At 50.6% G+C, this 18,827-nt stretch overlaps 1 protein-coding gene across 5 annotated transcripts in view; it reads right to left on the reverse strand.

Moving 5' to 3' along the window:
- Positions 1-18,827, reverse strand: part of LOC147679034 (uncharacterized) — a 463,018-nt gene that overhangs the window by 406,580 nt on the left and 37,611 nt on the right. The gene's annotated exons all lie outside the window — the stretch shown is intronic.

Below are 18,827 nucleotides of genomic sequence, written 5' to 3' on the forward strand. Positions count from 1 at the left end.
GGAGAGCACTTTACATAGTAGCAGGAAGCACCAAAACCGGCTTATCAGTTATGCGAAAACATTAGGGAAAGTCTGTAGTACATGATAACCTTGAAGATAATAGGGGGCGTGGCCAACAGCCGAACATGGTGGACATGAGTTTGAAGAGCTCCGTCCTAGCTTCCCCTATAGCTGGCAATTATCCTATGATAGTGGGATCTGGCCCCTAACCCCCTCGCCGGATACTCGCCGAACCTGATCTGCGCTGCCGGGGCCTGGCTGACGGCGTCGGGAACCCTGGTAGAGAGCTGCTGACTAAGGACGTCGCACACAGGAAGAGAGGCCCACTGCCGCCCAGGAGACCGCGGCCCACAGTGGTCTGGCGGGCGGACCGGAAGTGCGGCGCGCACGGCTGTGTGGAATCGCCGAGCACGGCGGAGTGGACCCTGGGGCTCTGACCACACCGGAGCAACACCAACGATCACACTGCTACAGCGACACCCGCGGATTGACCGGAGGAGGTCGGACCGTGCTGGGAAGCCGCCGGCCGCTAGGGGAGTCTGAACCCGGAGCACGGTGGGGCGCGCGGAGCTTGAATTACGGCCGCCGCCTGACCCACGGAGCTATCCGCTGCAGAGGGCCACGACCAGGAGATAGACAGGCCTGTACGAGGTGAGCGGGGATGGTGATGGCCGGATCGGGCGGGACGGCGGACCACGGCACAGGCAGTGTCTGACGCCCGGAGGAGCACAACGAGCCCCCACGAGTAGGGAGACAGCCGGAGCCACTGGCGGGGGTCACGCGCCTGCTGCTGAGGCGGGTCAGTCCTTGCTAGGCGGGCCTGCATGTCGGCCTAATGGATATTGGGGTGCGCAGTTTGCCACGCACCGGAGGGACAGCTTCCTGCACGGCCGGCTCCAGTGATAGCGCCGTATGGGCTGCAGCGATGGTGGCCTATCCCTGAGGGTACCGGGAATCCCATTCAGGCATCAATAACGCCGGAACAGTTACACCTCATCCCAGGGCTGAAGGGGACTAATCGCCAGTCAGTTACTGGAGCCACGCGATAGATTTGCGGACTGGCTCGGACCTGCAGAAACCTGGACACCCTCGACTCGGAGGGCTCATCACCTTGCGCTCCACGCCACTCAGGACACGACACTACACCTGGCTTGGCTGAGAGGTGGGCCGGAGATCCTGGACTGACCACTGGCGCCGCTGGTCGCACGGTGGGCCGAGGCGTCAGACTACCCCCTGAGGTGCACTATTACACGGCACTACCCACACCTGGCCCGGCCCGGCGGTGAGAGACCGGAAATAGTAGGGGAAGGAAGACAGGGCGACGACATGCCGCCCGCGGTGTACGTGGTGGAGGTGCAAGATGGGGCGGCACAGAATCCCTCGTGGTGGCGCGCAGGCGTCTGGTTCGGAGGATCCGCTGGCATCCTCAAATGACGACGCGATTCTGCCCACGGGTACTACCTCCCAAGAGGCTAAGTTGGACCTCATACTGTCGGAGATCCGGGCATCCAGAGAGGCTCTCGAAATTCGTATGGATACGATGTCAACCGGCCTGTCGCTACTTAAAGACGATCATAAGAAGCTGGCGGAGAAAGTGTCGGAGCAGAAACTCGCACTTGCCGATTTGATACCCCAGCAAACGGAACACTCCACGAGATTGGAAAATCTGGAGAAGCAAATGCAACACCTGAGGGAAAGAGTTGACGATGCGGAAGGGCGCTCGAGACGCAACAATGTACGCATCTTGGGCGTGCCGGAACGGAGTGAGGGGAAAAATCCGACCCGCTTTGTGGAGGAATGGCTAAGGACCGTAGCAGACCCGGCGGACCTCACCCAGATGTACAGCGTGGAAAGGGCACACAGAGTCCCTCCCAGACCACCGAAGCCGGGGGCTCCCCCTCGCCCCTTGATAGCACGCCTGCTCCACTTTAAGGACAGAGACGCCATCCTGCAGGCCGCAAGGGAAAAAGGCCCCATAAAATTTGAGAACCACTCAGTATCCATATACCCAGACTTCACGCAAGCAGTGCAAAGGGCCAAAGCGTCTTTCTGGGGAGTGAAGAAATCATTGCGGGAGCGAAATATAAAATATGCCCTGTTCTACCCGGCACGCCTCAGAGTCATTCACGACCACAGAACTTACTTCTTCGACAATCCGGAGGAGGCTTCGGAGTGGCTGGAGGTCACGCTCACCCCGGTGCACCCCTCACACGGAGAACAGGAGGTGCCGGAAACACAGAGGACGGACAGCCGGACAGAGCCCCAGGGTCGCCCTAGTCACCCGGACACGGAGGGGGCCGACGTGGGACATCCAGGCCAGGAGGAGGGAGAAGACGACTCGGCAGCGGTAGCACGACTAACCACCAACGCACTGGCGGAACATGACGAGCACAACGGATCTCCATCGGAGAGTCGGACGAGTTCCCACACAGCGGCCTCGGACACGGATGGAAGCATTCAGCTGTTTCCCCAAATTACTGCACAGATGGCGGCAGACATGTGATCGTAACCCCTGCAGCGACGGACTGGTAAAGTAGCGGATGCTCTCATTTGACAAAGGGGGGGGGGGGACCAGGAACCTGGGACACCTTTGAACCTAGGGGACAATGGTTACGAGACTTTTGAACGTACTTTGTTGTGAATGTTTGACTGGGCTCACACCTCCAAGCCTAGGCACGGTTCCAAGATTTCTATACCCATGTTGGGTGTTACGGTTTGGTCCTCTGAGGTTGTAGAGGGGGACCTAAGAGTTGGGGTGATGTTTGCAAACGTGGCACTAAAAATTTCCATTTTGTGGTCAATGATGATATGGACAATGGTTTTGGAGCATTTTGAGGATATCCAGGGTAATGTCGTCCCCTAATGATTATGTGGTCTGCACTTGGAATGTACGGGGACTGGGCTCAGTACACAAAAGGCACAGAGTTCTGGCACAACTGCGTAGGCGGAGGGTACACATAGCATTCCTGCAGGAGACGCACCTGAATGAATCAGAGGGGGCCAAAATGTTGCGGAAATGGAGGGGCCAGCTCCTCGCCACTAAGTACTCTGCATTTTCCCGGGGGGCGGCCATTTGGATTAACAACTTGGTCCCGTTTAAGCTCATTGACTCTAAGATAGACAGGGAAGGCCGCTACGTGCTTGCTAAGGGATTGCTGAATGGTGTGTGTGTGGTGCTTGGCTGCTTGTATGCCCCGAACGTGGGGCAATCGCAGTTCTTTGTGGAACTGGGTAGAGCACTAACGGATTGGGTGGAGTATGATTGGATTATAGGTGGAGACTGCAACGCGGTACTGGACCTCACGCTCGACAGATCTCACCCCCCTCTGCACGCAGCTGAGAGTAGAAAACAGGCAGAGGCATTGGCACGTTGGGCTGAGGGATGGGACCTAGTTGACTCATGGCGGGCACTACATACAGCACACAGGGAATACACATTCTACTCCCCACCACACAACCTCCACACCAGGATAGATCGCATCTTTTGCTCCAAGACACTTACGCCGTCAATTGTGCAGGTAGGACATATGGGGAAGACGCTCTCGGACCACAATCCGGTGGAATTGTCCCTGTCATGGGGAAGAATACCTACCCCGATACCGACATGGCGGCTGTCCCCAGGCCTCCTCGAAGACTCGATTTTTAAGTCCACCCTATCAGATGCTACCACACACTACTTCACGGAAAACACGGGTTCAGCAAGCTCCAGGAAGGTCGAATGGGACGCTTTCAAGGCGACCATTCGCGGGGTGGCCATGGGCACCAAGGTAGGCATCAAACACAAGGTACTGAGGAGACTGCGAGAGATAGAAAGCGGTTTAACGGCACTGGAAATCGAGGCCGCAGGCACGGGCGGCGCCCTCACACAACTATAGGAGGCTAATATACGGTATGCAGAACTTTTAGAGGAATTGAGGGTTCTCGACTAAAGGGAATACACCACGCGACAACACGCACAGGCGGACAGGGCGGGTGCGCTGCTGGCGCGCCTGACCAGGGACGCACCGGCAGCTGCCCCTATCATGGAGATCCAGGGGCCCTCAGGGGACTTAGTGCAAGGGCAGCGGGAAATCAACGCGACGTTCCGGCGTTACTACGCTGCACTGTACGGCCCGCACCCTCCACTCTCGGAACCGGCGTTAGAGGACTTCCTCTCCGATGTATGCGTTCCTCAACTGAGCGCGGCGCATGGCGAGGAGCTGGCGAAACCCATTACGGTAGCGGAAATTAGAATGGCGATTAGGGCTCTGCCTAGAAACAAGGCACCCGGGTCAGATGGACTCCCGGCGGAGTTTTACTTAACATACATAGACCTACTGGCCCCCCGTCTGCATGAGGTGTATAACGAGGCACTGAAAAACGATGGCCTACCCGACACGACACTGCAAGCCCTAATTGTCTCCCTTCAGAAACCGGGTAGGGATGCTTTGAGACCTGACAACTACAGACCACTATCACTTTTGAACACTGACTCCAAAATACTCAGTAAGATACTGGCGATGCGCCTGTCTCAACACATCCAAGAAATGGTACACCCCGATCAATGCGGGTTCGTCCCGAACAGGAGCACAGCACTAAATCTGCGAAGGCTCCACCAACTAATGTCTCCCACCGCAGGGGGAAGTGTCACTGAGGGTTGTATCTCGCTGGACCTACGGCAGGCGTTTGATACACTCAGATGGGACTACATGTTCGCGGCCATGACCAAATTTGGGTTGCCTGCCGGATTTATAGACTGGGTATCTCTGTTGTACCGGAAGCCTACGGCACGGGTTCGGACCAACAACTGCATCTCTGATCGGATAGACATAGCGAGAGGCACAAGGCTGGGGTGCCCTCTCTCGCCACTGCTGTTTATAATCGCCCTGGAGCCACTAATGCTGAAAGTCCGAACTATGGCGGCTGCGGTGGGGATTACTAGGCTCAATACCCATCATGTCATATCGGCGTATGCTGACGACATACTGCTCTTCCTCAGAGACATAAATAACCCAGTGACACCGCTGCCGCGGGTCTTTGAGGCTTTCCGAGAGTTATCGGGCCTCGCCATTAATGAGACAAAGTCGTATGGGTTTGGCTTTCGTAGCCCGGTGGCGGGAACACATGTTCAGTTTCCGCCGCACTGTTTCCAGGTGGCGCCTGTAACATTCAAGTACCTGGGTCTCCAGATATACCGGCAACCGCAGGACCTGCTGGACGGGAACCTGGGGCGAGCACTGACCAACCTTACTGATCGGGTACAGTTCTGGACTACCTTACCGCTATCGGTGGTAGGGAGGGTGGCTATATCAAAAATGGTGGTACTGCCGCGTCTCCTATACTTCTTCACGAATCTACCAGTCTCTATCCCTATGCCTTATTTTAAGAAACTTAACACTCTATTGCTCGACCTAATATGGGGGAAGGGCAGGAGACGCATAAGTATGACCCGGCTGCAGCTACCCACGGATAGGGGCGGCTTGGGAGTGCCTGATTTATTCGCTTACAGCTGTGCATGCCAACTGCAATGGCTAGCTTATTGGTTGGCTGGCCGCAATTTACACGAACTGAACATGACAGAGGACGACAGACTCCGGGGGGTCATACACCGGCTGTTACTGCCAGGGGCCAAGGCACCGGCGTCGACTCCACCCCTACTCAAACTGGCCCTCGTGTACTGGAAGAGGGCGGTCAGGTATACAAATGGGCGGTCGAATTATGCACCCTCGATACCACTGCTGGGCATACCGCTGGGGACGGGTCCGATGACGGAAAGGAGACTACGGGTGTGGCAGGAGGCGGGGATAACACAAATCGGGGATTTCTTCTCGGATAACAGGCTATTGCCATATGAGGAATTCGCCAGGCTTCACCAGGCACCAAGGGCGCTCTTTCTGCAGCATGCACAATTGGCACACTACATAGGCACCCATTGGGCGGGGGACGGGGTGGAGCCCACCATCAACACGCTGATCACTATGCAGTACCTCATGGGGGCGGGCGGACACTTGACCAAATGGTTGACTGCTGGGATACGGGAGGGCAGGGCTGACCCCCTACAACCCCTGAAATTGAGATGGGAGGAGGACCTGGAAGTGGCGTTGAGCGTCAAAGAATGGGACCTGGTATTGAAATTGCCGAAGAAAGTGTCTCGGAACCCCAGGTTTAAATTTATACAATTGATGATTATACACAGGGCATACTTGACTCCTCGAAGAATTCACATAATGTTCCCGACTGCGCCCGATACTTGCCCCAGATGCCGGCAGGAAGACGCAGGCATGTTACACATGTTCTGGGAATGCCCTAAGCTGGGACACTACTGGGCCACGATACATCACATACTGAATGATATAGTACCGGATAGACCCTGCACATCTGCCTCTTATTGCATGCTGGGGATAGGACACAAAGAGAAAAAGAGAAGTGTGGAGTCCAGATTTGTGGATCTGGCATTGCTAATAGCGAAGAGGTCAGTGGCGATGAGATGGAAGTCGGCAAGGCCGCCAGACATAGAGACCTGGAGCGGGGAGGTGGTCAGGTGGGGCAAGGCCGAGGGACAGGAACTAGGCAGGGAAGAGCGTAGAGGCCTTAGGAAACATCCCATCTCAATGGAATGGAACGCCCTACTCATAGAATTCGAGCAAGGTGTGCAGGACCAAGAGGACTAGTCTGAGTCTGCCATCTCTCACAGGGGGATACTACGCCCGTGACCGAATGTACACGGGAGCCAAGTTGCAGACACACTGGGAATGATCTGATACGCATATATGATGCAAACGGGGATCGGTACCCTACTGGATACAGATTGTATTGTACACATTGATGCAAAACCAATACATTGCTGTTATGTGGAATGTTGAGTGCCGGGGGGGGGGGGGGGGGGGGGAGGGAACGGGGAGGCTTTAAGGGAGTTGGGACGTTAGTGAACGCAGAAAACGGAAAATGTAAATGTTTGCAATGTATACTGAAATATATGTCACAACGTGGAGAACTACTGTACAAATGTCTATACAATATACAGTGACCTAACTTGCAAATAAAGAAATTTTCAAAAAAAAAAAAAACCTTGAAGATAATAGTTCCAGATTAACAAAAGAGATATTAACAATATTACAGTGGTTTACACCAGGAATCAAACAAAGTGGCGGCTCACCAAGTCTAGAGATGAAATATATATATGTATGTGTATATATATATATATATATATATATATATGTATGTATATATATATATTCACTGAAAAAAACATAGGTTTCACACCAGTTATAGTTAGGAATTAGCATTTAAAAAACCTATTAAATTCACTGAAAAAACCATAGGTTTCACACCAGTTATAGTTACCTGGAAATTTTACTGACATAAAACCATTGAAATTCCCACGTTATAGTTAGTTGGACTCACTATAACTTGCGCGTGTAATGCATTGCTGATGACATCACATATTACATCACTCATGACATGGTCAGTGACATCACTCATGACATCACTGATGACACCATCCAGTGAATGTGTGCCTTTCTGAAAAATAAACATGTTTTATATATGTATATGTAAAGGTCAATGGAAGAATACATGTTTAAATAAGTGTCTTAATGGATGTTTTTTTTAAAAAAAAATGATTGGTTAACTGGCTTATTAAGTGTATCATAGTGAATACATATATTAGCGAGTATTGTTTAAATATTTAAATGTTTGTATCAGTGTTTCACTTTGTGTATAAGTGGGTGCATGGGTTGGTGAGTAGCTACATGTGTGTTTATATGGGTTATTAGATGGTTTTTTTAGTATCAGTATAAGTGTCTGTATGATTTGGTGGGGGTGTTACTTAGCACACAGATGCATCAATGACTGACTCACTGTTTGTATGTGTTTTGAAGACAGCATATGTGCCGGACTGTACGGGTGAATGAGTGTGCATATGTATGTGTTAGTAAGTGAATGACTGACTTACTAGTGTCTTTATCAGTAACTACATATGTTTTAATCTAGTATATGTGAGTATTGGTGTATATAAGTGAGTATATGTGAGAGTCAGAGATTGAAAGAGTTCTTGTTTAAATAAGTATGTGTTTCTAGAAGTGATTGTTTAAGAGAGTAAGTATGTGTAAGTTTCCTTAAAAGTAAGGTGGTAGTGTGTGTATAGCTGTATATGCAAAAAAATGGATGTTCAATATTTTATTTGCATGTGTGAATATGTGTGTGAGCAACTTTTGGAAGACTATCGGTGTGTTAACGGATGTATAGGTGTCTCACTACATATGATGAGTGAGTATATGTATGACTGACTATATAGAACTGTTGGTGAATGAGTGGATGTGTATCTAAATGGTGGAATTACTGAATTGGTTGTTGTAAATGGTATAGGTATCTCCACTTTTTTGAAAAATGTTAGTTTCTATTTTTGAATATGTGTTTCAAGGGTTACTTTACAGTGAAAGGAGGTCAGTCTCTCTGTCACAAGGATGGTGTCATCAGTGATGTCATGAGTGATGTCACTGACCATGTCATGAGTGATGTAATATGTGATGTCATCAGCAGTGCATTACACGCGCAAGTTATAGTGAGTCCAACTAACTATAACGTGGGAATTTCAATGGTTTTATGTCAGTAAAATTTCCAGGTAACTTTAACTGGTGTGCAACCTATGGTTTTTTCAGTGAATTTAATAGGTTTTTTAAATGCTAATTCCTAACTAAAAGTCTCACTTTATAAGTAAGACTGTTAGCGCTCTAGTTGTTCTTTAGAACACTCTGGTACATACTATCATTGGGCTATAGTTACGCTTCATCTGGCTGATATTTGGGCTACATTTGTATTTTTATGTCTCTGGTGGCCATCTTTGGGCTACATTGGGCTACATTTGGGCTCTAACATATATATAGCCCAATGTAGCCCAATATATATTTTTTTAAAGTAAATTTTCTTAAAAACAACTGGAGCATATATCTTGAGACATAGCAAACGCACATCGGGCTACCAGTCCTTACAATTTTTCAAATTTTTTTTTTTGTCTTGGAGCGCTCCCGGTGCGCGCCCCGGAAAGCGCAGTATTTTGAAGCGCCCCGGTGCGCGAACCGGGAAGTGTCCCGTTAGCGCCAATGTCGCGATCGAAAACATCGTGACGCGTCGCGTAAGCGTGACGTATCGCGTAGCCGCGCGATGTGTCTTATGATGCGCTGCGTAAACGCACCCGGAAGCGCTCCGCGGCACGGCCCGGAGCGCGTAACGTAAGCGCACCGGAGCGCGTAACGTAAGCGCATCGGGTCAGGTGACTTGAAAATAACACTTTTCATTGGTTCTCATTATTTTTTTTCTCCAAATAATGAAAGCCCCCTCCTTTTTTCCTCATTCTTACTTTCTTCATTGAGAGAGCAAGAGCTATTTTTGAGGAAACAATGGCATCACTTGTTGCTGCAGCTGGTGCACCACCACCCCCACCACCAAGAAAAGAAGGTCCGGAGGAGGAGCCAAGCGGGCATCCGAAATGGCCCCATAGTCGCTCTGCTCCGTAAACCCCAAACGTATATCCTGGCGTTTATCCTGAGCTACGGAGGCACACTTTAGTAGGAGAAGAAAAACGAGCACTTACCGTCTGCTCCTGAGGCTCCTGCGTGCGGTAGACCCTGAGAACTGTCCCCGACTGCTCTGCGGCCCACGCGGTGAAGAGACCGGGGCGTTGACCTGGACGTGCATCCGGCCGCGACTGCAACAACAACGGCCGCGGGTGGCGGTGAGGAGCCGGCCGGAGGGTGCCGTTGACTTGAAGGGCCGCTGAGAGCGGTGAAGGCCCGGTCCACTTGACGGTGACCCTTGAGGGGCAATGTGGCGAAGCAAGGTCAGAGGGGGCGCATGACTCCTACCCCCTCCCCAAACTCTTTGCCCGGGCATAACCAAGGATTGCCCCCGATATAAGCGGGCGACTCCCGGGGTGCGGCAGGGATTTTAGCCTTTTGGTGACTCTTCTTTGGGGAGCCTGCCTCACTGTTTTGAGCCCCGGTGGTCTGTCCCGTGGCGGCCCGCACTGGTGCCTGGTCCCTGAGCGAGGTGAAGAGGGACGGGGCCAAATTGACTAACATGGCGGCTGGTGCCCCCCTCTGCGGTCCATGTCAATGTCGGACATTTGTCTCACGGAGGGGGCTGGGATACTTGCAACGTACGCAGGAGCCCACATCCAAGGACGTACTGGCTGCCCTAACGGTTTTGCACGAGACCCTGATTTGGCATGCCCAGGACCTGGGTAGAAGAATGGCCGCCATCGCTATCTCGCCGTCTCTAACAGATACAGTCCGCTCCCATGGGACTGCAGACGAACCCGCAGCTATATCCATGGAGGGAGTCCCGGTTCTGCCCGGGTACCGGGAGCCACTGGAAGACCCGGTTCCCGAGACCGCTCGAGCCGACATGGATCTACAAGTGGATGTCTCCTCGGGACACATCTTCAACTGGCGGCTGGAGATAAAATGCTATTTTCCTTATTGGTCTGTCCCAGCTATGTCGTGGCGATTGCCGGACTGTGTGACTCTCCTTTTCTGGATTGTACTACTGTTTGTGAACTTTCGTAGGTTCTTGGAGATGACGTCGATACTACCGGATCTTCGCTGCCGATACTTGGATGGGTTTGGGATGCTGTACTTTTCCATGGCTATGCTCCGACCTGACCCGCCCAGATCGTTTGGACCTTCCGGGCTGTACTGTGAACCGATTGACGAGTGGACTTCTGGCGGTTCCATTGCCAGACAGGGTCAGGGATGATGTGGTTCACAATCTATTGGCTTTATTGTTGACAGACGGTGTAGTGGGTATGTTTGACCGGGATTTCATCACTGTTGTAGCCGGGACTTGATGTTCCTCATTACTGTATTACTTAGTTTCTGGGATTTTCCTGGGCGTAGGGGCGAAGGGCGGGGTCGGGCGGCAAGATCGAGGGCCCTCCTCCGCTTATCTATTCTTTTTCTCTCTTTTCTCTCTCTTTCTATATTTCGGGTCTCTATTAGGGCGACAGGCAGGCTGTGGGGGGGAGTAGGCCATGGCCTTCTGTGGGTGTGCAGGGTGGGGGGTTGGATGTTTGTTCGGTATTTGTTTCTATGGCTCTTTAGTCTCTCTTCTCTTTTTAGTGTCGTCGTCGTTCATGGTTTCTGCAATCTGTTTAGTTTTGAGGGGTGGGGTCTAGACTCGCTACGTGCTGGGATTGTGCCTGCATTTCTCCTGTTCTGTGTATCCTACCCCCGATATTTCCTTCGTATCTGTACTGTTTGTAGATATCCTGATTCGTGTGCAGTATTGTAGGACTGTGAGACACCCTTCTTTAGTTCCTTATTTGAAAATGAACATCTCAAATCCTGATTCAAGTTTGTGCACCGGATTACAAGATCTGCCCTGATATTTTTATGACCCCGGATTTCGAACTGCTATAACTTTCATATTGCTTGCTTTACTCTTGCTCTGCTTAGCGGCCGGCCGGGTTGGTTGTAGGCCCATACTTGTAAATGCTTGTACTACTAATAAAGGTTCACAAAAAAAAAAGAAGGTCCACCACCACAGTTTCTTGGAGGACAAGAAGAAGAGGAGGAAGAAGAGGAGGAGGATCAACAACGAAGGCGCTTCCTCCCTGAAGAACAAAGACAAAGGCACGTTAAAGTGCTCTTCATTTGGCAATTCTGCTCTTTTCCTGATGACCAAAAAAAGGTGAACGCCCCCAAAGTCACCTGTCTTATCTGTGACAAAGTTCTCTCCAGGGGCAATCCCTCAAAGAAATATTCTTTTGGTAATTTTACCATGATCCGCCACATGGAGAGGTGGCATCCCAATAATTTAGCCCAGGCTGAAGTCCAGGAACTTCGAAACAACCCACCCCCTGTGGCCAGCACTTCCTCTTCTGTACCCTCACTTTCTGGTCCTGAAGAACGCCAAATGGTGCCAAATATTCAGCAAAAATTTGGCAAGCTCAAATTTGTTTGTATTTTCTGTGGCAAAACATTATGCTATGGTGAACTTAGCGTCACCTTAATAAATAATGCTGTAGACAACCACCAATGCAGCAAGGAAAGAAAACAGTAATTCTTTTCTTTTTTTTTTTTGCTCCTGTTGAGCCATTTCCAATTCCCTGTTTTTTGTTTGTTCTCTTAAAAAACCCCAAAAAAATATAAAATTAATTTGAAAAAAATATATATATATATAAAATTGTTCAAAAACACAAAAAAATTAAAAAAGTTCAGAAAAATAATAAAAACAACAAAAAGAATAAAAAAAAGTTCTTTTCAGAACTACCTCCCATTTATAAAATATTGGCAAAAACTCTGGCATTCTTTTTTCTCTTTTGTGCGCTTCCCGGTGCGCGTACCGGGCGCTCCCTCCGCGACAATCGAAAAAAAATGTTTTATTTTTTTTTTGCCCCGCGAGGCCCTTTTATAGCCCCCACATCAAACCTAGAGGGTCAGGGGGGGTCTACCCTGCCCCCTTATGGTCATTTCCCCCTTTGTTTTGGCCACCTCTTGTGTCTCGATCCTACCGAGACACAAGATGGCGGCCGCTCCGGACTGTTTCAAATGTTTACAGACACCCAAGAACCAATCAGCTTTCTGCGCGCAAGTCGCGTGGCGCGCCCGGAGCGCGTACCAGGGCGCTGTCATAGATATATATATTTTTTTGAACCTAAATTACTCAAAATCCACTGAAGCACATATCTTGAGACATAGCAAAGGCACATCGGGCTACCAGTCCCTACAATTTTGCCAAGTTTGGTGGAAATCCATTCAGCCGTTCGGGCTAAAAGTGAGGTCGACTGCCCTATGGAAATTAACATGGGGAAAACACGTTTTGGGACCCCCCTTTTATCTCAGCCCCCGCTTGACAAATCCCCCCAAACTTTCAGGAAAGGACCGGGGCGCCGCGAGGCCATTTTGAGGAAATTTTCAGGCAGATTCGTCAACCGGCGCCAAAGTTATTCCAAATAGAATTTTGAGATTTAACATTGAAAAAAATCCTAACTATAACTACCTACTCACTGGAAATGACCCTTTCAGTTCTCTGATTCTTTAATTCTATGGGGATTTCCCTGTGCCCAGTCACTGATGGAAAGAACAATTGAAGAGCGGGGCTTAAAGTTCTATTTAAAGCAACAGAAGAATGTTTTTTTGGGGGGGTGGGGGGGTTAAAGAAGTTCCCGAATATGTTCTGAGACAAATGGAGTCTGAGCTTCAGAGAGAGCATCAACTTCCTGAAATTACCAATTTCTGTGATAGCTAGTGACATTGTACATACTGAATACTGATATCCCACAGGGTATGCTTTCCTTAAGGTAGATCTGCACGGTTGTAGCATGACATACTAGAATAATGGGAGCCCCATAGCTGTGCTCGGAAAACAGCCTTTACCACTGAGGCATTACAACGCAATGCCTTTACAACATCATGGTAAGTTTTGTGTGTGTGTGTATGTGTGTATGTATGTATGTATATATATATATATATATATATTTTTGGAATTGCTCGCTTCAGCCACCAACTCCCATAGGGTCAGAAAGAAAACGAGGCAGACCCTTCTTAGTGCTTTCGTTCAGTTTATTTCACCAGTCCTCACGACGCGTTTCGGCAGATCCCTGCCTTGATCACATGACCAATATATATATATATATATATAATATTCTTAGTGTAGTAGTATTTTTAGGGAATTGGTTGGGAAGGGTGTGTTTTGGGATAGGTGAGGGACTTGGGCAGTAAAGTAAGAAAAAAGGATATGATGGAGGGGTACCCCCCAACAAAATATTTATTTTAATATTAATTTAAAAAATATAAGTGAGATTTATTTTATAGGTTTCCTTACTTCATGTATACTTACCTTGTGTAGTAAATGCATGTGGGATAAGGTCCTACAACTGCTATGCTCCCACCCTAACTCCCAAACCGAGTTGGTCTCCTCAAGAATACATTTCAAAAGGATACTGGTTAGCAGTTAGACAGTAGCACTCCCTGCTGAAGAACGCTTGATATATTTTAATGGTGGTCCAGTGGCTCAGACCTCCCCTATTGAACAGGAAACATGGGTTCTAAACTCTGATTCAACACATTAAGAAGCATAGGCAAGCCAATAGGTCTTGCCTATGTGAAAGATATTGGCTTTGGGAATGTGTTTTTAGCAATTCTGTACACCAATGTGGCTGCTGTTCAGCATAGCTAAATGTTTGTGAAGTGGGGTGGGGTAGATTGGCTTGGAGTGGGTGTAGAGTGCGGTAAATTTGGAGTAGGTGAGTTGGGTCGATTAGCATGATAGATTGGAGTGGGGTAGATTGAAGTATGGTGGAGTGGGATATACTGGGGTAGATTGGAGTGGGACAGATTATAGTAGGGTGGAATGGAGCGGGGGTGGATAGGGGTAGTGGAGTGGGGTAGACTGAAGTGGAGTAGATTGGGGTGGAGTAGATCGCGGTGGAGACGGATATATTGGGGCAGATTGGAGTGAGGTAGAGTGGAGTTGGATAGAGTGGTATGGGCTAGATTGGTTTAGGGAGGTGCAGAGTAGATTGGAGTAGGGCGGATTGGATGGGCTATACTGTAGTAGGGTAGATTTGAGTGGGGTAGATTTGGGTGGCATGTTATGTATTGAAGTGGGGTAGAGTGGAATGGTGTGGAGTAGAGTTGAATAGATTGGAGTGAAGTGAGAGATAGATTGGTGAAAGGGGGAGTGGGGTAGATTAGGGTGGATTGGAGTGGGGTACATTGGGTGGAATCGAATGGGGTAGATTGTAGTGGGGTAGATTGGAGTAGAGGAGATTCGGGTTAAGTAGAATAGATTTGGGCAGAGTGGAGTATGGTAGAGTGGATTAGAGTAGAATTGCATAGCTTGGATGGATTTGCGTGTGGTAGTTTGGAGTGCTCTTGACTCTTGTCCTTGTTGATGGATGGCGAAGAGACACTGCTGGGATCCTCCTGCACCTCGGCTGTGGGTTGTGTGCCTGCCCCCGTTTCTCCGGCCCGCGCCGATGGGCTGCACCCACGGCCAGTGTCTGTTCTGAGTGCGCCAGTTCGGGACGCCCTTGCTGTTGCGATCGCCAAGTGTGTGCCCGGAGCCCGGTGCTGTGTGCTGGAGTTTGTGTTCCCCTCCGTCCTCTGAGCCCCGGGATGGATGGCGCACATTCATTGAGGTCCGTAATGGCGGCGATTGAGGCGCTCCGCTCGCAATTCACCGGCGCTTGTGTCTCCCTGGCGGCGAAACTGGACGATGTTTGCTTGCGGCCGGCCACGGTTGCTGCAGTGCCTGCACACAAATCTGCGATCCATACGACCGATTTGACCCTCCATCTGCGGGGACCCGAGCGGCAGCCCAATTTGGTTCCTTTGAGAGTCGGCCCCACTTTTCCTTCATCTACTGCAGCGCATGGTCTTCCCTCTACATCTCCTCTTCGATGGTGTGTCGTCGTTGGAAATCCTGTTCTCCATTGCCGAGTCTCACGGTCCCGTCGGAGAAGATCGCCATTTTCCTTTGTCCCGGCCAGTCTGCGCAACGGATGCCGCCATTTTGAAACCGACCCGTGCTCAGCCTTCACTGCCCTGGTCCATTATGAACGCTTTGATTGCTTCTGGTCTGATGTGGCTTGGTTGAGATGTGCTCCGGAACGGATTCGCACTGGTCAGGGCTGACTTTGACTTTAGAAACTTTTTCGCTCCTTGCCACTGCTTTGAACTTTGAGACACTTCCTCGGTTTGCAACTGTTACGACCTTGGCGATATAACTCCTTGTGACGCTTGCAGGGTTGACTTCTAATTCCCTGGGGTTGCTCCGTTTGTTCTTGCCGGGATTGCACCAACTACCTCACCGGGCAGGGGGTAGGGGGGGGGGTTCTGGTGACTGTCCTCCCCGTGCTAATGCTGACTGATTCTGCTTATTGATGATTAATGTGCTATGGGGGGGATACCGCCGGCGGGAGGTATCGGGTGTACGGGGGCTTGTTTGATTTCTCCTCCTCCACTTCTTTTTAATACTTTCCCTTCTGTGGGGCAGTTTCGGGGCGACAGGCACGCTGTTAGTGGGTTAGGCCGTAGCCATTACAGGGGTGCAGGGTGGCGGGTGCGGGGGGGGTTTGTTATTTTAGTTTGTTTTGTTCTATGGTCTCTATTGCTCTTTTCTGGGAGGGTTCTTTCCCCTTTCGTAGGGTTGGCTGTCTCTTGGTCTTGCACCTTTCTTTTTCTTTTTTAGGCTTCTCGACAAGCCTCTGTTTTTCAGTTCTTGGGGGGTAGGCTCTTTGGGGTGATTTTTAGAAATGTGGATCGTTGTAATGTGGTTTCCCGTCCAGTATTATCGCCGTGGCTGCTTGGATTGTATAGTTGCTTTGGTTATAGCCTATCTCCGACTGTGATTGGGGTTGGTCCCAATCGACTCCTTTGTGCTCCTATCCTGTGTGGTGCGACGCCCTTGTTGTTGCAGCCCCTACTCTTCTTCTAAAATTTTAAAATGAAAACCTCATATCCTGTCTGCGAGCCCCACAACGGCATTTGATGTACTTTGATATATCCTGTTTCCTGATTGGCTTCAGTTTCTCCTGTTTTATTGATTGCTTTTGCGGCCGGCCATGATGGTTGTGGGCCTGCCCATGTATCTCCTTCTTTCTGAATAAAGGTTTTCAAAAAAAAAAAAAAAACAATGGCAAACATTTCTCAGGAGGATTTTGTTTGCGTATAAATCACGATGACCTGTCGAGGGAGGGACGATTAGAGACTAACGGCTTAGTAAAGCTGGCGGGAGTCACCCTAGCACACCTGCACTGTGGATGGACGGGTTGAGGGTTTGGTGAAGGGAAGACAATAGTAAGGTGGTCGGACAAGGTGACTGGAAGAGGGGTGTTGGTAGATAAATTAACCAGGTTAGAAAAGATAGAATCAAGAGTAAGCCCAAGTATATGGGTAGGGCAAGAGACCGATTGAAGGAGCTGTAGACCCTCCAAATCAATGACTAAGTACGCTACCATGGGACAAGAAACATCGTCGAAGTGCAAATTAAAATTACGATAACAAGGAGAATAGGATAGCGCAGGACAAGTGGAAATAGTACATTAGCTAAAGATGTGATGAAGCTAGAAGCAGAGCCTGGAGGGCAGTAAATTAAGGTCCCTATTAAAGTGAAATTACTTGAGTTAATGAGAAAAAATCAGCTTTGCACGCCTCAATGGATCGTTCTGAGACAAAGCGGTTAAAAGTCTGTTCAAAGATGATGGCAAAGAGGCGTGGCTAAGAGCATCAAGATGGCAGTCACATTCTGAGAGTGCTTTGGACCCCTGTCACCCGCTCGCGTCCTACTTGAGGGAGAGGAGCTGTGGATATCCTTAACCATCCCCAGACACACTGGTGATGCTCGATGGCATTAAGACCCCCCAAGACAGGCAGGTGCAGGTGCAGGTGCAGGCGGGTGCTGAAAATCGGCAAACGGCCCTGGCACCAAATGGCGGTGTTGAGCGGCCACGATCCTGATGCACAGAGAAGCGATCGCAGGGGATGTCGTCGTTCCATCCTGACCTCATCCTGCTTTGGAGGTTGCAGGAAGATCTCCGGTCCGGCAGCTGAACCTCCAGCGCCCTAGGCAAAATGGCAGCCCACAGGAGAGACTCGGGTAGCCAACTACCACATTGAGCTGCCATGTTCCTGTGCACGGCCAACCGCCAGTCGGAGCTGTGACTGATCTGCCATAGCCCGCCCTTGCCCAAATGATGGACAGAGGTCCCCTGACAGACTGCGGGCCCTGCGACGCCTAGGAGGCTGGCTCTGCCGGTCTGACGAGGGCCCTCAAACAGAGGCGGACATCCGGAGACCCCTGTAGAAAGACTGGAGCTGCACTCAAGGGACCCACTGTCCATGGCCGGTGCCCCCAATAGGTGAGGCGGTGTGGGGGCAGAAAGGGTGTGGAGCTGGGCCCTTGTTACAAGGGAGTGTGGACCCCAACGTAGCTGCAGACGTGAGGCCCTGGCCCTGAGGAGGTGACTGAACAGACTGAGCCAGAGTTCTCTCGACTTCTGGGCCCCCTGAGCCTGATCTGCAGCGGCCTGCCCCTGCCCAAAAGATGGCGAGATCCCCTGCCATGATGGGGCCTAGCAATGCCCAGGAGGCAGGTTCTGCCTTCCGGCCAGGACCCTCAGACAGAGGTGGACACACTGAGTGCCCTCTGGAGTGAAAGACTGGGGCTGCACTTGACTGACCAACTGTCCATGGCTGGTGCCCCACCGGGTGAAGAGGTGTGAGGGAGAGCAAGGGCAGCACAGGATCCTCGTGGTTATCAGAGTGTGGGCCCAAAACTTACCTGCAGACATGAGACCCCAGCCCTAAAATGTGGCACTGAAGAGGTGGCGGCTCGGCGCAAGTGAACAGCTGGGGGAGCAGAGAGGCCGAGCCGGAGCTCTCTCGACTTCTGTGGGCTCTGGAACTGATTGGCACTGACTGGATGAGAACATTATTAGTGGGACAATGGGGAGGGGGCTGAAGCCAGAGCTCAAGTAGGGGATTATAGACCTGGGCCCGAAGGAGTGGCGTGCTGGCCGAGTGGTTCCCCCTTCGGTCCCCTTTGAAGACGTGCTGGAGGTAATGGAGGCTACCCATCCCCTGATCCATAGGGGTAGCGCAAATCTTCCCCCCACTCGACGTCAGGAATGCAAGCTCAAGTACTGGGGCAAATCGAAACAGGAAAGCTGCACCAACGAGATAAATACAAGGGATCAACCTTCAAACCATGTAGATGCCATCATCCGAGCCCTGGTCTGGGGAGGCGACACAGCTGGTGGAAGTGGGGCGCCTTGGGCAACAGGACAGTCCTGCAAATCTACGCTCACCTAGGTTCTTTGGTCCATTGGCCCTGCCCCAGGTGGA

The sequence above is a fragment of the Lissotriton vulgaris genome, chromosome 11 (genome assembly GCF_964263255.1).
Source record: "Lissotriton vulgaris chromosome 11, aLisVul1.2, whole genome shotgun sequence".
NCBI classification, from domain to species: domain Eukaryota; kingdom Metazoa; phylum Chordata; class Amphibia; order Caudata; family Salamandridae; genus Lissotriton; species Lissotriton vulgaris.